This window comes from Tenrec ecaudatus, chromosome 1, assembly GCF_050624435.1.
Source record: "Tenrec ecaudatus isolate mTenEca1 chromosome 1, mTenEca1.hap1, whole genome shotgun sequence".
In the NCBI taxonomy this organism is placed as follows: Eukaryota; Metazoa; Chordata; class Mammalia; order Afrosoricida; family Tenrecidae; genus Tenrec; species Tenrec ecaudatus.
Window position 1 is genome coordinate 23,274,333 of NC_134530.1, and position 22,981 is coordinate 23,297,313.

The following is a 22,981-nucleotide window of genomic DNA, read 5'->3' on the forward strand; positions in this document are numbered from 1 at the left end:
ATAAACCTCTGTCTGCCCCAGAGAACTTTCTTCACATCGCCAGAGCAGGGAGGGAGAGGAGACCTCGTGTGTGTGTGTGTGTGTGTGTGTAAAATATCCCTAACACTCCCTCCTTTCTGCCACGGTCTGCCAGTGCAGGATGATGTTGGGGAGAAACACCTCCTGAGGATACCCCCAGCCCCACAGAAGTGGCTGGAAGGAGGGACAGGGAATGAGGGAGCCCAGAGAGCAGAGTCAAAAAAAACTTCCTAAGGAAGAAGCATTGTAAGTGGGGTTTTGAGGGGAGAGTAGGAGTGTGCTACATAGATAAAGGCATCCCGGGTGGAGGGGTGAGTTCCACCAGGAAGCACATGGTCCACCCACAAGTAGGCCCATTGCCACACTTCATCTGCCGTAAAGCGAGTCCCTGATCTAAGGCAATGCCGTCTGGAATAGGCCATGCCAGCGGGTAAGGCACTCTGTAAGTCCATGGATGGTAATATTGGCAGAAGCATGGCATGCAGGGAAGGCAAACCTCTACCCAGAACAAGTGTCCATTCTAGAAAGACCAAAGCCCTCCATGATGGACGTGGTCCTCTGTACTCAACCTGCCACCTTTGCTGGCTGCTCTCCCCAAAGGATGATCCCGAATCGTGGAGTCAGTGTAGGTCTTTGCTGCTGGCAGGTTGGGCACTCAACCGTGGCAGCAGTCAAGTGTGCCTGGGTTGATTGGAAATCCGTGTTGCTTAGCCCATGCATAGCACCCATCCCTGTTACCATGGCCACTTTGTCCATGGCCCATTGGGAAAGGAGGAGAGACTAGCCACATATCTTCATGCGACTCACCTGTGCTTTAGTCACTGTTCTAGCCTGATCTCATATGTCCCACTTATATTTGGTGATGACTGTTACTGTGCACGCCAGCTTTATGCCTCTGGGGGTCAGACAGCACCCGCTTCCCGAGGAGCAGCTCAGGCCAGATCCCGAGGAGCCGCTCAGGCTGCATGAAGACTTGTTGGTCCACGGTGCTCCATCGAAATCTTTGAGAAACGAAGGAAAATCGTCTCTGCAGAGGATGACCAGGGTTTGTGTGAAGTCCTAAGGGTCGAGCACCGCTGGACGGACTGCATCCTATGGCCCAAGTCTCAAAGCCACCTTCCCGGCAGCCTGGACCTGCTGCAGAGCCATCTCGTTCCGGGTCCCGCTCAAAGCCAGCAGCTTTCGGAGTCATAAATAGGCCGGAGTACCACACCCAAATGAGGGATACGTTGCCTCCTCAGTCCAAAGAGACCCACCAGGCATGGGGCCTCTGTTTCAGTTGTGAGAGGGCCCAGACGCGTTATCTTCCACTTCGGTAGGAATATCTCGATGTAACACCACACGACCACTGGAAAGTTTACTGAGGTGGTAGCTGTGCCCCTGACTTTTTGTCCAGTTAATTTCCCACACACTAGTCGGTTCCATCCCATAGCAACCTTCTATATCACAGAGCAAGGCCCTGCCCATCCTCAAAATGGTTCTTATGCTTGAGCCTACTATTGCAGCCACAGGATCGATCTATCCTGTTGAGGGCCTTCCTCTTTTTCACTGCCCTCTCCTTTACCAAACACCCTTCTCTAGGACCAGTCTCTCCTGATAACCTGTCCAAAGCATGTGAGCCGAAGTCTTGCCACCCTTGCCTCTAAGGAGCACTCTGGCCGCACTTCTAAGACAGATCGGTGTGTCCCTTTAGTAGTCCTTTGTGTTTTCAATATTCTTCTCCAGCACCACATTCCATCTATGGTCTTCTTTATTCAATGTCCAACTTTTATATGCATGTGAGGCAATTGAAAATACCAAGACTTGGGTCAGGCACCTCTTGGTCATCAAGGAAACATCCTTGGTTTTCAGTACTCCAAAGAGGTCTTGTGCAGCAGATTTGCCTAACACGACTCATCTTTGGAGCTCTTGATTGCTGCTTCCATGAGCCCTGTACCGAAAAGAACTAGTCAACATTCATCGGTTTCAAGAGGTAGCATATGATCAAGAACCCACTCTTCAGCAAGCATATATTTTACCCATAAGCCTCAAGTCACTGATCCTTCTTCCTTACTGGACCCAGTCAGTAGAATGACATCAATATGTGGAGCCGTGAGATATTTTGTGGGAGAGAAAGGTGGTCACGTTTCCTGCAGCCTAAAACATGTCACAGCGCCGGGGAGTTGACATAACTCTGAGGGAGCATGGTGAAAGCGTATATTGCTGGCCTTGCCTGCGGAAGTCCAGCTGCTTCTGGTGATCCTTCAAAGCAGAATTGAGAACTAGTTGCATAACCAGGAGAGGAACTAATTTTCTCGAGCAATGAAACCACACCTGCGGCAACACATCGGCAGCTGCAGTGACCACCTGGTTAAGTGTATGAGAATTCACTATTCTCCGAGATCCATCTGCTTTTTGTGCAGACCAAATAGGGGGTGGGGTGGGGATCACCATCCGTGCATCTTTCAAGTCCTTAAGGATGGGTACTAATCTCTGCAGTCCCCCCAGGAATGCAGCGTTGCTTTGGGCTTACCATTCTCCTAGATAGGCGCCGTTCTAACGGATTCCACCTAGCAACAATAGGATCGAAGTGGATGCCAGAGACACCCCCAAACTTGTTCGTAATTGCAGAGTGGTTAAGGGCAACGGAAGAAATAATGAAGCAAAAGAGCTGAACAGAACATTTCAAAGTGTCCAGGGGAGTCCCGCTGGGACATGGGGGTACAGTGAATGGTGTGAACTTTGCTGGGCAGGCCTACACAGTAGGGTCTGCTGGGCCCCTCCCATATGGGCTCCAATAAATGTCTTCCCTTTTGCTTAAACAAAGAAAAGACCATTTTCAAGTGCAGTTTAAGAAGATAAAGTATTAAATGGAAGCGTGCAAAGACGTAGAATTCAAAGACCCCAAAGGAAGGACGTGGTTAGCATGTCTCAAGGGGAAAGAACTTCAGGGAAAAACTCAAGCCTCGAGCGGCTCGATGGAAAGATGCTCTGGGTGGACAATTGAACGATGCAGTGAGCATCCAGGGAAGATGGCAAGACGACACTGAGCAGCAGGAAGGGGGAGGTGGGGATGCGGGTGTGTGCGTACGGTGGCAGGAGCTGCTTCCAGCTATGTCCGTGGTCTGAGTGGAGGTGCAGCCATGAAGGGACAATGGAGGCCATTCTGTAGCAGCAGTGGCGCTAGCGTGAGGAAAGGAACCGGCTCGTGGACATCACGGCCAAAGAGACGCTCACGAAGAAGCCCACGCTGTGGGATCAGATCAATTCTGGCCACTGCACACAGGTCTATGGAGGTCAATGGGAACCTGAGGGATATTTACATGACCATAAGGCTGGGTGACAAAGGGAGGCGCTCAATGCCATTTCAGGACCCAGTGAGCTTGCTGAATTCTGGAATAGACTTAAGCCAATCAAGGCCATTCCACGTCCAAGTGAGACCTGTGTGGGAATGAGTGTAGGATTTGAGGAATTCCTGAAGGCTGGAGAGAATCTATGTGAGGAGGCACAGCCCTGGTGGAGTTCACAGATGAAGAGGAATGTGACCGTTACCGCGATCGCCATGACTGTTACCTCAAATCCATTAGCCTGGAGGCATCTGAGGAGCTGGATTACATCACACACCTGTCTACTGTGGGCCAGTTATCTGGCATTCTGAGAGAGCAAGAGTCCAGCGTATAAGAGGTAGCTAGAGATGCTGCTGGAGTACCTTCAAGGTCACACAGACAGCATGAAGCCCCTCCAAGATCAGAGTGAACGTTCGCAGAAGATTCACATGAGTTTGAGAAGCTGGGCGAATGATGCCTTTCCTGGATGGTCAGAAGAGACAAGCAGTGCCCCACCCATGCCAGAGCCCACCTTGACCTCTCTATGTGCTCCTCCTGGGAGGAGTTGGCCTCCCTGGGTCTGGATAGGTTGAAATCTGCACTGAAATGCAGGGACCCTAAAAGAGGGAGCCCAGCGGTTGCTCAGCACCAAAGGACAGTCTTTGGAGCCACTTGACACCTCCCTGTTCACCAAAAACCCCAAGTCTGAGGGCGCCAAGCGAGACACTGAGAGGATCAAAGGCACCACTTTGCTCAAAGTTCCGATCTCGGAGCTTGTAGAGATTCTCAGGCAAGGGCTACATCTCACTCACACAATGTACAGCGCAAGCATGGGGGGGGGGGGAAGGAGGAGGAGGAGGAGATCAGCTAGAGCGGAAGTAAAGAAAAAATGAACGGGATCATTTACAACCTGTGTCAGTCTGGGTAGACTAGAGTAATAAATCCATGGACACACATATGTGTATAAGAAAGAGGTTTAGACAAGAGGGAGAGGGGAGCGGGGAGGGAGGGAAAAAAAAAAGAAAGAGGTTTATATACTTTTATATATCAAGAGCAATTGAACATGGAGAAAACATCCCAGCCCAGATCAAGTCCATAAGTCCAATATTAGCCCATATGTCCAATCTTTTTTTTTCTGTTAGATAACTGTTTTACTGGTGTGGGGGGTTTCCTGAAAACCAGAAAACCTGCTAGACAAATTCTAAAAGAGCTGTAACACTATGTCCAATCTTTAAAATCCTTTTCAGACTCATGAAACACATGACGCCAAATGCAGGATGATCACAAGCCAGTGGGTAGAAAGTCTTTGGGTCCAGTGGCGTTGTAAGCATCTCAGCGCTGGCAGGGGCCTCTCTGTGGCTTCTCCGGCTTCGAGGTCTGGTTGCGTCCATGTGGCTTGTCTTCTGCCATGTCTCCCAGGGAGTGGCAGAGAGAGAGAGGTGTCTTCCGCCACCAAAGAGGAAGTATTAGATTTCCTAGAATTCTCAGGAGCCGGCCATGCCCACACAGAAGTCTCATTGGCTCTCACCAGATTGACAGCCTAGACTCCACCCTTACGCTCTTACTCCTTAAATTGATACCAGATTAGGTGACCACACAACCCCACCTGCCACTTGGCTGGGATGGCAAGCCCATTCCTTATTGGCTGTGGAAGCTTCAGGGCCTAAATATCAGCTACAACTGTGAGCTCTGTGGGAAGGACGCCTTCCGCGGGCCCAGGGCCTTCCAGCGGCACTTTGGGGACCGGCTTCATGCTCGCGGCATGAGATGTTTGGGCATCCCGCCCACCGCACACCTGGCTCACGTGACCCGACTGAAGCTGCCATCTCTCAGAAGGCTCGGGCCACGGCAGGCCGACACTGAGGAAGAGTGGGAGGACAGAGTGGGTAAGAAGACTTAGGAGGATCCGTAGAGACAAGGCCTGCTCTGATGCGTTTTTCTTGGTTTCACTTAAAAACGAGTCTGTCAAAGCACAGGCAGGAAGGAAGCAGACACAGAGTCACCGGTCCAGCATCCGATGGTTTCGATAGGTCGCCCGGGATCAGGACCCGCGGGGCTGAAGGCAGAAGGCCAAGCCGCACGGGAGGCATTAACCAAGGCCAAGGCTCCAGGAACGGACAGAATCGACCGGTTGGAAAGTTTCCACATGCCGATGACGCAATGGAAGCACTTGCCCGTGCCAAGAAATTTGCAAGACGGCTACTTGGCCAGCAACTGGAAGAGATCCCTATTTGCACCCATTCCCAAGAGAGGTGACCCCACAGACAGCTCAAGCTATAGAACAATATTACCGACATCGATAGGTAGAAGATTAGGGACAAAGGGGGCTGTCTCCCCCAAATGCCTCCGCTAAACAGAAAGTAGCTGTCCATGCCCCAATAAAGGGTTGGAAAGAGACTGGGGACACGTTAGCCACCTACGAGTGGGGCAGGGGTGAGATCCAAAGCGGAGCATGCGCAGACCAAGGTCGCCTGGGCCTGTCAATGAAGGTCACCTCCTGGGCATGCGCACTTGAAACCAGCAACACTGCGTCCTACATCCGCTTACGCTCAGGCACTAAGGTCAGCTGATACCCTCCACCCCCACCGCACCCCCCTCACATGGGGGTAGGAGGGAATGAAAAGCAGAGGTTGAGGGCAGGTCTTGCGCTTGCAGAACAAGTAAATATTTAGTAGGCTTCCAATCTACTTCACACCTCGGAACAAGGGTGCCTAAGTGGCCAACACCATAAGTCCATATGAAGCAAGCTATTCTGGTTGCTGCCTTGAGCACGCTGTCCATTACTGCAACCGCGGCCACCTTATCTCTGCCCATTAAGTGCTGCCACCTTATCTCTGCCCATTAAGTGCTGACCCCTACCACCAAGGTGCCCAGTGAGCCCCATTGTAGTGAGCTGTCTTAATTCAATTAAAGCAGTTTCCACAGTCAAACTTGACTTAACCCATAATAACAAGCACAGCAATCTTCAAAGGTGCTGCGTCGCCCTGTACAAATGTGTTCCCGGCTGTGGGGTCAAGACTGTGCCCTTGGGGCGTCCTGCGTGTGAGCCTCTGGGTCTGCACTGAGAAATCCATCTCACAGGCCAATCTGCCTAAGCCTTTGAACGAACACCTTCTACAGTGCACCAAGGCAAGTGTACTGTCCTTCTGCTTGGCTTATTGTAGGCTTCATGCAAATCGTGCTTCCGCGAACCAACTCCATCAACTATTCGAGCCGCTGCCAGGCTCTCCAGGTGAAATATTTAATCAAACATCCGTGCTTGGTGGCCCCTATCAACCAACTGAGATTGCTCCAACCTTCTGGTCCTTGCACCCTGATCCCGCCCCCTTCAGAACCCTCCCCACACACATTCTCCAGCCTTCTTCCTGTACACAGTAGACAACTCCAGCAGGTCTTTCGAAGTGCAGCACAGCTCTCCCTGGCTGACCATTTAAACTAAATCGTGTAGGACTCATTGGGACAGTAAGTCTAGTTATCGGTCTACCGAAGCAGTAATGTGTGGGGAGGGTGTGGGGTCAGGCTCACAGCCATCCTCCCAGTTGCCAGACTGCAGGGGGCCCCACTCCCTGCTGTTAAAGACAATGGACGCCTGCAGACATCTATTTGGTTCCAGTAGGTGGGGTTTACACCCTACTGATAATGGTTCCTATGGAGATCTAGGGAATAGGTCAAAGTTAAGCCACCATCCTAAACCTAGGATCTGCCCATCTTGTCACATGTATAACCCCAATTCCTCCCCTTCCTATTGCGTGTATATCCCTAGACCACCCCACTCATTACTGTATTACCTATAGGACAGCCCCTTCCAGTGATGTATGTCCTCACCTGTAATTAGGAGGCTTGGATGTCCCCAGAGAATATAAAAGGCCTGGGCTAGCATTAAACTCTCTCTCTCTCCCTCCACGTGGACCACCAAGCGGGGCTGAGGTGAGCATGCTACCATGAATTGTGTCTGACTCCATTTATTTCAATACTTCACTTCTATCTCTCATGCTCTCTATAACTTTACTATGATCTTTACTTATCGCCGTACAATTGGGCCTACCGGACCCGTAATGGTGTGTTAGGGGCTGGCTTCCCCTGACAGGAGGGCATTTCCTGAGAACACAAGGGCAATGTCTTGTAAGGCATCTGTCTCCGGGAATGCTGCAGATATAGCCCGAAGTGCCATATCGCTTTGCACACTTGGGCTAATCTCAAGAAAATGGTCTCACTGATAATGGAGTCCCGGCCAGCCCAGCGTGGCATAATCTCATCAGATGGGAGGTGTGGCGCCATTGGCTGAGGTGATTCAATTCCATTTAGGGACACGAGAATAATATTCCTGATTAGCCATATTGTGGGAAACAGATTTCTCCCAAGTTGGCTCCCCCAAATGTCTGCCAAACCCAAAATGCTGCTTGCTACACACATACACATGGTAAATGACTGTACACTAGGTCATTGAAAGTAGGTCAGGGGTTATTCTCCTTAAGGGTATCCAGAGCAACCAGACTGTACTGTCTGACTCACCCAAAGTAGGGCCCACTCCCTTCTGATATTGTTCCCTTGAAGGAGCGCCCAAACACAAGTCCAGGACCACTCGAGGCTGACTAAGCTTGGCTACTATATTGAGTCTAGGGTCCACCCATCTTGCCACATATGTGCCCCTATTCCCACCCTGAACTGTTGCGTGTACACCCCTAGGTCAGCCCCTCCAATTGCTTGCATTGCCTATATTACAACCCCTTCTCATGACGTACATTGTTGTCTGTAATCAGAGGGTTTGCGTGTCCCCAAAGATAGATAAGCTTTGGTTAGAAATGAAACCTCTCCATAGCTCTCTCTTGCCCTCTCATCCCGCACCTCCATGTGCATCTCCAAGAGGAGTTGAGGTGAGCATGCTACTATGAAATGTGTCTGACTTCTCTGTTTCACTCGCTCTCCTGTCTCCTCCACCTCTCTATGGCTTTACTATGATCTTTGTATATCTTAACCGTACAGTTGCACTTACCAAACCTGTGATTACTTGTGGGGGGCTGGCTACCCCCACACCATATCCCCAGTTTCAAGCTCCCCTTTCTTGCGGTCAATGGCCTCACTTGAACATCGGGCAACATGTGAACTGGGGAATTCACTTGGTGTAATCAACTACCCCTTTTTTCTTTTTTAATCAGCTACTCTTATGAGAAAACTTTGTTTAGACTTTGGGTTGGGGTGATATTGGCTTTGTTACGACCAGAGGGAAAGCATTTCTCTCATGCCACAAGTGGAAACTGAGATTTCTTTTTTAAGTGACACTTGAACTCATCTCTTTTCTTTGCCACTTTGTCGATCATTGGATGCCCCTTGACGATGCATTCTCGAGAGCTGGGCCTTTTCGTTTTCTTAGTCTCAGGGTACGAAGAAGACAGTGACCTTTGTGTGTGTGTGTGTGTGTGTGTGTGTGTGTGTGTGTGTGTTGGCTATTGTCACTCAGCTTTACTATGAGCGAGGAGACCAGAAAAAATGGCCAGCAAATGGTTCTCTTTCATGTGATCCTGCAATTAGACTGTTGTTGGTAAGTGAGAGGGGAATTGGGAGAAAACCCCGTACATTCAGGCTTCAGTGGCTTTCTCTATGGCCTCTGGGAGCAGTGTGAGGTTATGGTCCAGTGGAGGGAGGGCGGGGTGGGAAGGAGGAAATGATTACAGGGATTCAGAAATCCATTCCTGGGGGACGGACAACAGAAAAGTAGGTGAAGGGAGATGTCGGACAGTGTAAGATATGACAAAATAATAATAATTTATGAATTATCAAGAGTTCATGAGGGAAGGGGGAGCGGGAAGGGAGGGGGGAAAATGAGGAGCTGATGCCAGGGGCTTATGTGAGGAGCAAATGTTTTGAGAATGATGAGGGAAATGGATGTACAAATGTGCTTTATACATGGATGTAGGTATGGATTGTGATAAGAGTTATATGAGCCCCCAATAAAATGATTTAAAAAAGAAAAGAGAGACAAAAAAGATTATGGTCCAAAAGACCCCAATTAGGGGGAGAAAAGGGGAACCCACCACAAGGATGGACATAGCCCACCCCCCAGGGGGACGAATAACAGAAATGTGGGTGAAGGGAGACAGTGGACAGTGGGAGACACGAAACAGCAATAATATATAATTGATCTAGGATTCATGAGGGTGGGAGAGTGGGGGGTGGGGAAAGCTGACATCAAGGGTTCAAGTAGAAAGAAAATGTTTTGGAAGTGTTGATGGTAACATATGTACAAGTGTGCTTAATACAATTGAATGACAGATTGTCATAAGACTTTTAAGAACCCCTGTGTTCGTCTGGGTAGACTAGAGAAACATATTCATGGACACACATATGTGTATAAGAAAGAGCAATTGAATAATGAGAAAACATCCCTGCCCAGTCCAGATCAAGTCCTTAAGTCCGATATTAGCCCATATGCCCAATACCAATCTATAAAGTCCTCTTCAGACTCACGAAACACATGCAATGATGCCAAATACAGGAAGATCACAGGCCAGTGGGTGGGAAGTCTGGTGGATCCAGTGGCATTGTGAGCATCTCAGCGCTGGTAGGGGTCTCCACGTGGCTTCTCTGGCTCCTGAGCTCTGGCTCCATCAGCCTCTCTCCATGTCTTCTTCTCAGGGATGTCTCACAGGGAGTGAGCCAAGAGAAAGTGTGTCTCCTGCCTCCAAGGAGGAAATACAGGAGTTCCCAGAATCCTCAGGAGAAAGCCATGCCTATACAGAGGCCTCATTGCTTATATCCTGATTGACAGACTAGACTCCACCCTACACTCTTATTCCTCACATTGACATCAGATTATGTAACTTTCACAACCCCCCAATAAAATGATTGAACAAATCAACAAATTAACTTGGCATCTTCAAAGAGCAATACATTAAATAGACCCCTAATAAAGCCAATAAACCTCAGAAACCTTCTATTCTGTCACACGGTACTGACCTGTATCCCCATCCCCTAACACCAGGGGCCCCCCTGACAGAGAACTCGAGGTTAAGGGGAAGCCAGAGTGTCCAGTGGATGGATGGTCTCCCTTCCCCACACTAGGAAAAGAACCCCTTTTGGACAGGGACCCCTGTGTCCTCAATTAATGGAGGGGACTTGATCATCTCAGTGGACACCAGGCCATGGGTACCGGACCTTTTGAACATGCTGCCAGCAGAGACCAGTCCCTGGAGAAGGACATCGTGCGTCGTAGAGACGAGGGGCAGCGACAGAGAGGAAGGCCCTCCGTGAGATGGATGCGGTGGCTGCAACCAGGGGCTCAAACAAGGAACACTGTGAGGGTGGTGCGGGGCCTGGCAGGGTTTCCTGAACCGACCAGATGGCACCCCACAGCCCCTCCGCACAGCAGAGGAGAGGAGGAAGGTCCCCACGAATAACCTGACGACAAGCAGGCGGAGAGAAGGCTGAGGTCCTGCAGGGTCAACTGTGGCATCCAGTAGCCCTAGACGCCCCAGGAGTTCATCCCAACTGGGACCCAAATGATAGGGATGGGAGAGGCATGGTCTGGCGGGGATATTCCTGGGAAGCTTTCTTGTACTTTTCAAAAGGGAGTAGTCAGAAACAGATGAATTTACCAAAGATAGTGAGTTAGTCGAGGATGTCTAGAGAAACAAATCTGGGGACACGCATGTGCATATATCAAAGAGCAATTGAATATAGTGAAAACATCCCAATCCAGTCCAGATCACGTCCACAAGTCCAATATTAGCCCATATGTCTGAAACTAGTCCATAAATTCCTCTTCAGACTCACGCAGCACATGCAATGACGCCGAATGCAGGAAGCTCACAGGCCAGTGGTGGATCCAGGGGCGGTAGAAGGCTCTCAACCCTGGTGCGGGTCTCTACGTGGCCCCTCCAGCTCCAGGACCCTGGCTGCCATCTGTGGCTCCATGTGACTTGTCAACAGGACCGTGTAGCAGAAAGCGTGTGTGTCCCGGCTCCAGGGAGGAAGACAGGAGTTCCCAGCATCCTCAGGAGAAGGCCATGCCCACACAGAGACACTATTGGCTATGACCTGATTGACAGGCTAGGCTCCACCCCTTCGCTCAAATGGACAGATTGAGTAACCGCCAAACCTAGATAAACCAACTAAAACCAAGCTCAGTGCATCGAGTCGAGCCCTCAGAGCAACTGTATAAGACAGGCTAGAACTGGCCCTGTGAATTTCCGAGACTAAGTGTTGACAGGAGTAGAGAGTCCCTTCTTTCTCCTTCAGAGAGGTGGGGGCTTTCCAACTGCCAATTTCTCGGATGGCTGCTCAACACACAGCCACTCCATCACCAGGGCTCCCGACAGATGTACAACCAAGAAAACCCAGACTCACTGCCATCAAGTCAGTGATGACTCACAGCGACCCCCCGTGGAGCTGCTGCTGGTTGGAAACTGCCCGGACCCTGTGGCTCACGCAGCCTAACATGGAACCACAACACAGGCCGGGCTCCCTCAAAGACATAGAAAGTCATGTCCCAAAGGAAATCTTTTTGAATTTCTGGAAAGAGGCTTTTCAGGCCTTCTGCCCGCATATGGGTCTGGATCTCAAAGCAACTGAGAATGAGAAGATGCTCAATGAATCTTCAGACACCAAAAGGCCGAAGGTGGACCAGGCTCTGCCAATGTCTCAGCTCATCGAATTGCTCTCCAAGTTTTTAATCACAAGCACCAAGGCTGGGGACAGAGAGGATCGAAGACCAAGGGAGCCGTTCTCTGCTGGCAGCCCTCATGGTTCCTCACCCAGGACCTGCCGGGAAGCAGATGGGACAGAAACCCACCCACACCGGTGAAGCTGCATATAAGGACAGTGACAACTGAGTGCCCCGGAAAGGGAGGCAAGGAGAAACAGGGGAGCCTTGATAGCATGCCAAGACCCGGGACAACAGTGATGGTGCCAAGGGAAACATCCGGCCACCTCCAGGACTTGGCCCAACCTCCCTCCGCAGAGTCCAGGTACATGACAAGTCGGGGGTTGGAAGGAAAGTTGAGTGAGCATCTAGTGGCTCCAGGAGCGGCATTCTGTTTTAAAGGAAGCAGCAGATCAGAAGAGGACATCTTTCTAAAGCCCCTTGCGTGTAACGTGGGGGCCAATGAATGGACTCTGCGCTGTGGTCAGTGCCCATGACTTGGTTCCGACACAAAGAAATCCGACAAGCAACAGAACGAGATGCTTCCTGGACCTGCGCCAGCTTCACAATTGTGGTCATAGTTGAGCCTGGTGACAGCCGCCGTGTCAATCCCTCTCACTGAGGGCTTCCCTCTCTTCTAGGACCCTCTACTTGACCAAGCACGGTGACCTCTTCCAGGGATTGGTCTCTCCTCACAACATGTCCAAAGCAAGGGGACACAAAGTCTTCACATCCTCAATAAGGCGCATTCGGACAGTACTTCCTCCAAGACAGATTTGTTTGTTCCTCTGGCAGTGCTTTCAACAGTATCCCTAAAAACCACAATCCAAATGCACACACTCTTATTCACTGTCCAACTCTTCCTTATTCACTGTCCAATGCTCCATGTGCATACGAGGTCATTGAAAAGACCATGACTCGGGATAGGCCCATTGTGTCAGTCTGGGTTGACTAGAGAAACAAATTCACAGACATGCATATGTGTGTGAGAGAGAGCTTTATATAAAAGAGCAATTGAATATTGAGAAAACATCCCAGGCCAGTCCAGCTCAAGTCCATAAATCTGATATTTTCCCATCTGTCCTGTACCAGTCCAGAAATTCTTTTTCAGACTCACACAGCCATGCGATGATGCTGAATGCAGGAAGATCACAGACCGGTGGGTAGAGAGTCTTGTGGATCCAGTGGCGGTAGAAGCATCTCAGCGCTGGTGCAGGTCTCCAGTGGCTCCTCCAGTTCCCTGGGTGTTTCAGCCACAGGAAAGGGAAGGCAGAGAGAGTGGGTCATGTGAGGCTACTTACCTCCTTAGCGCCTCCAAATGAAGTCATCAAGCTGGGACCTGATTGACAGGCTAGACTCCATCTATTCCACTCAAGTTGACGGGACATTATGTTGCTGCCGCCTATCTCATCCTCAAAGTCACATCCTGGCTTTCCAACACTTTACAGAGGTTTGGTGTAGTAGGTTTACCCAGTGCAGTACGTGGTCTGGTTCCTTGACCGATGCGTTCACGAGCATTGATGGTGGATCTAAGCAAAATGAAACCCTTCCATCTTTTGACAACTCCAATCTCTTCTCTGGTTGTCACGATGTTTTCATTGGTCCAGCTGGGAGGATTTGGGGTTTCCCTACAAGACACTGCAATCCCTACTAGCATCTGTCGCCTTTGATTGTCATCAACAAGTATTCCAAGTTCTCCTTGATTCGGATCAAGATTGCGGCATCGCATTTCACAGGCTGTTATAATAAGTCTTCCTCCAAGCCTGACCCGGCATTCTTCTGCATATAATCCAGTCTCTCCGGTTATTTGCTTGGCCGACCGATTGAATAAGTCTGATGGTGAAAGGAGGCAATCTTAATGAACACCTTTCCTGATTTTGAGCCGTGCGGTATTTTCTTGTTCTGCGTCAACATCTGCCCCTTGGCCCATTAAACACGCTCACCAGGAGCACAATGAAGTGTTTGGAATTCCTGCGCTCCTCTGTGCTATGCATGGCTTATTACGATCCACACCGCTGAGTGTATTTGCATAGACACTAAGACACAGGGAAACATCTTTCTGGGATTCTCTGCTTTGACCTAAGCTCCATCTGACATCAGCAATGACGTCCTTCCTTCCACGCCCTCTTCTGCATCTGCCTTGAACAGACTGATGTCCTGCTGCAGCTCTTTGTTATTCTCCTGAGCAGCGATTTAATTTCATACGCTATTCATGATAATGCCATCATTTCCGCATCCTGTTGGATCAGCTTGTTTTACAATGAGAACAAATAAGGATCTCTTCGGTCTGTCGGCCAGGTAACTTGTCTTCCTAATTTCTTAGCACAGGTGAGTAAGTGCTTCCAGTGCTTCATCTGCTTGCTGAAGCATTTCAACCGGTTTCTGTCAATTCCTAGAGCCTTGTTTTTTCGCTGATGCCATTAGTAAAGCTTGGATTTCTTCCTTCAATGTCATCGGTTCTGGACCACAAGCTTCCTCTCGCAATGGCTGAATGTTAACCAGTTCTTTTGGACACAGTGTATTCCCTGCACCTTCTTTTGATGCGCCCTTCGTCCTGTCCCCATGGAATCCTCTAATATTTGAGCTCTAGGCTTGGATTTTTTTCTTCATTTAGCTTGAAATATGCTCTTGTAACTGACTTCCAGTTTCCTCTACATGCCTGACCGTCTGATGTCCCAGGGAGAGAGAGAGATTTTAACTGTGTGCAGAGACAAATTTTGCACTAGCCACTGTGAAGCAAAAGTCCATCCAGGACAAGGCTGTGTCCTGCAGGCGCTCTTTAAAGGAGCAACGACTCAGCTACGTTCAAAGCCTCCTAAGAGACTACCCATCATGACCAGGGCACAAGAGAAGGAAACACTGTATGGTCCTGCACCATCCTCACAATCGTTCCTGCGTCTGAGCCCATCGATGCAGCCACCGCCCGTCCATCTCCTTAAGGGCCTTCCTCTCTCACTGCCCCTCCACTTTACCCAGCATGATGTCCTGATGACATGTCTGAGGTACACGAGCCAAACTCTCGCCATCCTTGCCTCTAAGGAGCATTCGGGCTGTACTCCTTCCAAGACAGGATTGTTGGTTCTTTCGGCAGTCCGTGGCGCTTTTAATAGTCTTGGCCTGCTCCGTAATTAAAATGCATGGCTTCTTCATTGGTGCAGCTACAAGGCAGGCTTTCCCCTGTGGAAGTGCCCCCCCTTACACGGACAGACCTAATCGAGATGCATGGATGGTGTCGCTACGGATTCCCCTCCACTCCCTTATCAATGGCCCATTCCAGCCTCTGACCCCAGTTCTGAGTTACGCATTGGGCTGCTAACCCCAAGGTCAGCAGTTCTAATCCACCAGCCGCTCCAGGGGAGAAAGATGAGCTGTTCTACCTCCATAAATAGTGACAGTCTCAGAAACCCACAGGGCCAGTTCTACCCTGTTTGGCTTGCTAAATTTTCTTGCAACGTCTGTTTCTTCTAAATGACAAAGCATCTGCTTCCAGATGACAGTGCCCCAAGGCTATCAACCCATCCCCTGGAAGAAGCTTACAGGAGGGTCCACGAGGGCCCCAAACCTCATCTCCTCCCTGCTTAAGAAGCTCCAGACCCTGAGATCTCTGTCCCGACTCCCTTCCAAGAATAAAAGGAGCCAAAACTCAGACGAGGGGCTGGCATCTTTAGGTCAACATACTTTCAATTGTCTTCTTTTCCCTATGACACCTGCTTGGTATGTTCTTCTGTTACCCACCCTTCTGTCTCTGCCGCCTGGCCCATCCTAGCCACCAGCATTCCTTCGAAAGACCTTCTGCAGAGAATAGAGGAGCCCAGTCCCCTCCAACTTGGGCCAAGTCCAAGAGCATGCGCAGTCCACACTCACGAACCCGACCGGGACCCAAGAGTCCCCAGGAAGGAAGACATCCTCTGACCCACCGCCCTCTCGGGGCACGTTTCTGAAGTGAGAGGGTCATCAAGAAAACTACTGAGAGAACATGACCCAACAGCCGGACCCCCACGAGGAGCAAGAAGCAATAAAAATCCCAGAAGTCTAATGGAATAAAAGACCCCTGTGGGACAGGGTGGAGCTGCCTCTTCGGGTTTTGGAGAAGGTGACTCCTTAGGGGAGGAGGACCCTCCTCTTTCTCCCTCAGGGCCTGGTGGCTTCCAAAGGCTGACCTTGTGGTTTGCCACCCAATGCACCCAAGACCGTGACTGAGGGACCTGGAGGTATTTTGGTCCCGAGAGACCCGAGCTACTCCTTGTGTTTCCCTGGGGCAAACTTGACTGTGATGGTGTCATAAAGCAAGACACGGACCAACCAAACCCAAACCCAACTCCCGGCCATTGAGTCGATGTGACTCAGGATGGCCCTACAGCACAGGGTAGTGGGTTCTGAGGCTGTAAGCCTTTGTGGAGAAGCCCTGGGGTGTATGATTACAAATTGGCCTGTGATTCTCAGTTCGAAACCACTGGCTGCTCTAAGGGAGAAAAAATGAGGGCTTTCTACTCCCTTAAAGACTTATGGTTCCCAGGGGCAGTTCTACCCTGTCCTGTAGGGTCACTATGAGTTGGCACCAACTTGATGGCAGGGAGTTTCACATTTTGGTTTGAAGTTGTTTTTTTAAAAATCATTTTGTTGGGGGCTCATACAGCTCTTATCACAATCCATCCATCCCTCCATTGGGTCAAGCACATTTGTACATCTGTTGCCATCATCATTCTGAAAACATTTTCTTTCTTCTTGAGTCCTTGGTATCAGCTTCTCATTTTCCCCTCCCCCCTTCCTTCCTCACGAACCCTTGATAATTTATTAATTTTTTTTCATGTCTTACACTGACTGATACTTCCCATCACCCACTTTTCTGTTGTCTGTCCCCCTGGGAGGGGGCTATAGGTAAATCATTGTGATCAGTTCCCCCTTTCTCCCCGCCCCCTTCCCCTGGTTTTAACTCTTTCAGGATGTCGAAAGCCCGATCTTTCTCCCTCGGAGCGGCTGGTGGGTTTAAACTACTGACCTTGTGAATTGCAGCCCAACTCAGATCCTGCAGGCCACCAGGGCTCCTCTGGCTGGGCGACAACAGTTCTTATTTCCACCTCTGTAGCTTTCCCCACACGGCATCTTCACTTTCCCCTCACGGAGCAGCGTCCGTGGATCTGCCCTGCAGCTGCATGTGGGACAGGGTCCTTTGAAGATGCCCTTGCAGCAGTGCTAGCTGTTTATGTCGCTGCTCCAGGAACTGTGATCTGTGAGTAATCTAGGTCCGGGAGAGGAGAAAGGCCACGGCAGGGGTGGGGTGGATGGTGTGACGTCCTGCATGATGATGCCAATCCTAGTGACCTCACTGCTTGTCGTTTTCCATCTGGGACTGTGCTGGGCAGATGGCGCCCTGTCTCCCTCCCACCGGATGCCACACCTCTGGGTGACCGTGCACTGAGAATCAGACATACTTCATGGACCCCCAGACCTGGCTTTGCAGTGGGCTGAGTCCATGTAAAGACACCCTTCAAGTTCAGAGATGAGAGAGCCGTGACAGGACGGTTGGCTGTGGGGAAAACAATCAGTACACTGGCTGCCGCAGAGCCTATCCCACCAAAGAGCCCTCCCACCAGAAAGGCAGGACATCTGGCGGGAGGGCAAAGGTTCTTCTGTATGGGTAGCTTGTCATTCAAATTTTATCAGGCTGTGTTCTTGACATTAGTCATCACTTGCTTAGTTCCTGACGGTCAGTCCCTTCCGACTTTCCCCTCGGGTATCCAGATGGCCCACAAGGGCCACAAAACTGTTGTCCTGTGTCAACTCTTGCATGTCCTTCAGGAGCAAAGCATGCAAAGTCTACTGGCTCTAAAACCAAGCCGAGGCTAAACCTCTAACTCGGGATCACGTAGGGAGGCTCAGCTGCATCCAAAGGGCTTCGGAGGAACAGGGCGGTAGTGTCTCTCGCCCCACGTCAGGAGCACCCCCTTCCTGGCTGTCCAGAGAACGACTGAAGACAGGGGCGAGCCCTTCCAACAGGGTCAGCTTCGGCACCCACCCCATCCCCAGTGGGGCCTTTGCTGCCTCTGAAAAGCCCAACCTGCCCCACTGGGGGTCACTGAGTTCATGGGCCTCAGGGAGGGCGAGGGAGGCGAGGGACCAGAACAACAAGACCACTCTTGTGAGCATGTCCTACACTGGCGCAAGCTAGTGTGAGCGTGCCGGGGCCCTGGGGCCCTCCGGGTTGGTCCCTTTCCTGTGGCGCATTGGCTGGGGTGCCGACCCAGCCTGGAGGGACACTGTCAGCGACCACCGCTCCTCTTGTCCCCACCAGGCCGAGTCGGTGCCATGGGAGAAGTGCAGAAAGAGCTTATTACCTGCCGGGCCTTTTCATTTCCTTACACAAGGCGGTCATCGCAAGCCCCAAAGGCATTTCCAGGTGTGGCTCTTCCTGGCCCTGACTTCCTCCTAGGTGTCTTTGTTCTGTGAGCGGAGCCCCAGGATGGCAGATGGAGGTTGAGGGAGTGTCACTAGGCGGTTTATGATCCTCTGTGCCTGGGCGGTCTCAGCACCTCAGCGCTGGGACAGGACACACTTGGCAACAGGCCACCTGTCCAAGGTTGGCATGTGGCCGAGAAGAAATTCTCTTTTAAAAAAAAAAAAAATTGAGGTGAAATTCACGTACCATCCAATTTGCTATTCTTTTTTTTAAAACATTTTATTAGGGACTCATACAACTCTTATCACAATCCATACATATACATACATCAATTGTATAAAGCACATCTGTACATTCATTGCCCTCATCATTTTCAAAGCATTTGCTCTCCACTTAAGCCCTTTGCATCAAGTCCTCTTTTTTCCCCTCCCTCCCTGCTTCCCCCTCCCTCACCAATTCGCTATTCTATAGGACTCAACTCAGTGGCAAGGAACGAAGCCACCTCGCCTAGCTGGTTCCAGAATACACCATGTCCCTTAGTAATCAGTCTCCAGTTTCCCCACCCTCCCACACCTCAAGAGACCCAGAGAAGCAAGCAAACAGGAGCCTGTGGTGGGGCAGGCAACTCTGACCCAAGGCCTTCCGTTGTCCAGGGGGGACTGCGCTGCTCAGGGTTTTCTCAGTCACCATCTTTGCAAAGCAGTTCTTTCTTCCTCATGCTACCCAGAGACCCATCCCCCCCTCCCCCCCATGCCCCCAGCCTCCACTAGCCTCCCCCACCCCCCACCCCCTGTCTCAGTGGCCCTCAGTGTCTGGCTTCTCACACTGGGCATGTCTTCAAGTTCATGCACATTGTAGCTTGTGTCCGAGCCTCACTCCCTGTGGGGCTGAGCAACGCTCCGAGGGGTGGCTGGCCCACACTGTCCATTCATCTGCTGTCTCACCCGGAAGCTTCCTCACCTTTGGCCTATTGAGAAGTCAGCTGGGACCCATTACATACAGATTGGAAAACCTGTTTGCATTTCTTTAGGGTGTATCCCTACGGGTGGGATTGCTGTCCTCCGCAGGAGGCCTGAGTGGTATTGTAGGTTACATGTTGGGCAGCCAAACCACAAGGTCAGCAGTTTGAACCTACCAGCCTCTCTGAGGGGGAAATGGGAGGCTTTCTGCTGCTGTAAAGACTTACAGCCTCAACACCCCACAGGGACAGTTCTATCCTTTCTTTTAGGGTCTCTGTGAATCAGAATGGGCTCAATGGCAGTAAGTTTGCCCAGTCAAGCCAGTAAGTTTGCCCAGTCAAGCCCTGGAGAGGGTTAGGTGCTCTACCACTAACTGAAAGGTCAGGGGTTCCAGCTATGGCACCCGGAGAAAAAGGCCTGTCGGTCAGCTCTGAAACTGGTACAGCCCAGGAAACCCAGGGCAGCACAACCTTGTTTAGATTGCCTTTGTGGTATGCAACGAGGTTAACTCTCTCACTGCCGCCAGTCAGTGCTGACTCATTGCGAGTCCCCTGTGGCTTCCCAAGACTGTCACTGTTTAATCCCTCGGAGCTGATGGTGGTTTCGAACAGCTGACCATGGGGATAACAGCCCAGCGTGTAACCACCGCACCACCAGGTAACGCTAAGGCCCCTGAGAACAAGACCAAACAAAATTGGGCCCCAGTCCTGAGCTGATTTCGGACTCAGAGTGGCAAGGCCCCCTGGGGTTACCAAGGCTATCCATCCTCACAGGAGCTGACAGCCACGTCTTGCTCACTTGGACTGGTTGATCGGGCTGTTGGGGGCTTTAACCACTGCACCATCCCCTGATGGTGCAGTGGCTACACATCGGGCTGTGATCCGAAAGGTCAGCAGTTCGACACCACCAGCCACTCTGTGGGAGTGGGGCTTTCTACTCCTCTAGAGTCTGGGCACCTCGCAGGGGGCAGTTCTACCCTGTCCTGCAGGCTCACGATGCATCGCAGTCAGTTTGTTTTGCGTGAGTGAGTTAGCACCGACGGTTTGAAATAAGTTACTAACCTAAAGGGTGGCGGCTTGACCCCATCCACCAGGCACCCCGGAAGAAAGCCCTGACACCCCACTTCCGTCAAGTTCACAGACAGGTCAACCTAAGGGAGTAGATAAGCTCTGGGCCATAGGGGGTCTCTGGGAGTTGGGATCCACTTGAAGACAGTGCGTTGATGGGAAGTGGACAGCCGGGATTCCAACGTGTTGCCACTGTACCTCGGGGCGCCCTTGGGGGGGGGGGGGGTTTGGGCTGCACATCCATGGGTGGTAACTTGGGGGAGGGGAGTTCAGTTTCCCCAGCGCACTTCACTGGCCAGACAGCTCTCAGGCCCCTAAATGCGGGCCACATGGCAACCCCAGGGCAGGGACGTGTAAGACCAACCTCGTCCTGCTCCTGTGTGGGGCCTCAACCCCTGCCCAGAAGCGCGGGGAGGAGGGGGGCCCGGGGAGCCCTGGGAACCGAGATAAAGCCACCGGGCTTTGGGACTTTCATCCGGCGCCTGGGGCCTCGCAAGAGGGAAACCGCCTGTGTGGGGAGCAAAGACTGCCTGGAGCTCCCCCCCTCCCCAGCTCCCCCATATGGCTCAGCGACTCCCCAAAGCAGCGCTCCATCCCGAAGCCCTGTCGACCTTGGCGGGGCTGTGAGCCCAGGTTGCATGGCCAGACTGCCCCTCCCCCCGCCGCCGCCCCCCAGGCGTCAGGGCCGTTGCCCCCTTTGACTGCGCACGACGCGACCGAGGTGGCCGGGACCGCACCCCAGGCCTGGGAGGAGGAAACCGAGAACGCAGAGGAAGGGGAAGGACGAGGCAGGGGCCCCGCGGAGGCCGGAAGAGGGGCAGGGCGGGGTCCGGGGCAGGGAGGAGCCGCTGGCGAGGGTCCTGCCCGGGTCACCGGGAAACGCGCTCCCGCGGGGGACGCGGCCCGGGCGGGCTACGCTGGAGGGCGGAGAGAGGGGCGCGACCGGGGCGGGACTGGCGCAGGTGAGGCTTTTTCCTCCCGCTCCCGGTGCCGGAGGAGCTGGCCACGGGCGTGGGGGTTGGACCGCTGCCTGGGGGTGAGTGACCGCCGCTGCCGCCCCGGGTAAGCTGATGGGTCCTTGGGGGCGAAGGTGGATGGGTGAAGGTCATGGGGCCAGGGAATCCTGGGGGCAGCTCCCAAGGCTCGCCTCCGCCGCGTGTCCTCCCGGATCTCAACGACTTCAGCGGCCGGCCGTGTCTCGGCTGGGAGGGTAGATGCCCTGGGCGCCGCCTGGGAGTGAGATGTCGGGGCTCTGAGCAGTTTCCACCACCCGCTGTGAGATCCAGGAAGTTAAAATGAATTGCCATCCTAGCTGCTACTCTCGGGGTCCCCTAATTGGGTTACTAGGTGTCCAGGAGTCACTTGTGGCTGATGGAGAAGGAGACGCTGCCCAGAGCCTGTTGGGGGGCGGGCGGGGGGGCACTTGGTTGCTTGCTATGTTTGAGCGACTTGGTTGCAGTGGAAAGCCAGTCCATCGTCTTGAGGGTGTTTCTTGGTCTTAGCTCACCCTCTGTCTGACACAGTGGTTACCAGTCAGGCTGCTAACCTCAAGGTCAGCATGTTGAGACAGCCAGCCACCCCTCTGAAGAAACCAGGCTTCCTGCTCCGGTTCAAGAGTTTCCTTGTCAGACACCCTCAGAGGCAGGTCTCCCCTGGCCCCTGGGGAGGGTTGATACGATTTGGAATTGCAGCGAGCAACGGCAGTGAGCTACTTTGCTAAGCATATTGCCCTTCTTCTGAAACAGGTCCTTCCTCCACAAGTCCAGTCTTTACACTCAGTCTTATCACGGTGCTTCGACAACACCATCATTTAGAGGCCCCAGTTCGTTAACTTCCATTCCGCCTGGTGCACCTTTCACAGATTGGAAATACCTGGGCGTGTGTCAGGTGGACCTTAGCCTTCCAAGTAACTGTTGCTTGTTAAGGTTTTAAAGAGGCCTCGTACTGCAGACTTACCCAGGGCATCTGATTTCTTGGCGACTTCCCTGGACATGGATTATGGCTCCAAGTTCAGATGGAATCCTTGTCTTCGTCGACCGTTTCTGTGTTTATCACGAGGTTGCCTCTTGGTCCAGTTGGTGAGGATTTCTGTTTGTTCCACCCTGAGGCCGCGATCCTTGGTCTTCATCAAAATGAGCTTCATTCTCTTCTTCCCTTCCAGGAGGCAAGGCTGCACCCCCATTCCTCCCCAGGTTGTCCCTCGTTTTTTTTACCGTCCGCACAGTCAAACGCCTTTAGCACAGTCAATAAAGCACAGACAAACTTCTTTCTGGTTGAGCCAAGATCCGGCTGACACCAACAATGACATCTCTTGTTCCGCGTCTTCTTCTGAACTGGGCCTGCCTGGATCCGCGGCAGTTCCCAGGCGACTGCGATCGTTTGGGGGTTTTCTTTTTTATTTTCAGCAAAATTTTGCTAGTGTGTGATTCTAATTGTATTGGTTGACTGTTTCACGACTCTTTTTTGATCACCTTTCCGTGGAATGAGCCCAGATATGGGTCTCTTCCGATTGGTTGGCTTCCAGATGTCCACGGAGCGCCTCCAGCCTTGCATCCTTTTGTTGAAACATCGCAATTGGTGTCCAGTCAGTTCCTGGA

General features: G+C 51.8%; 1 non-coding gene and 1 pseudogene across 1 annotated transcript; one reads left to right on the forward strand and one right to left on the reverse strand.

Moving 5' to 3' along the window:
- The first annotated feature begins 3,151 nt into the window (after positions 1–3,151).
- On the forward strand, positions 3,152–5,223 carry LOC142454971 (splicing factor 3A subunit 3 pseudogene; annotated as a pseudogene).
- Positions 4,486–4,544, reverse strand: LOC142438313 (U7 small nuclear RNA). Its single transcript, XR_012782712.1, has one exon. It is a non-coding gene; the product is annotated as a U7 small nuclear RNA (small nuclear RNA).
- Positions 5,224–22,981: the final 17,758 nt, after the last annotated feature.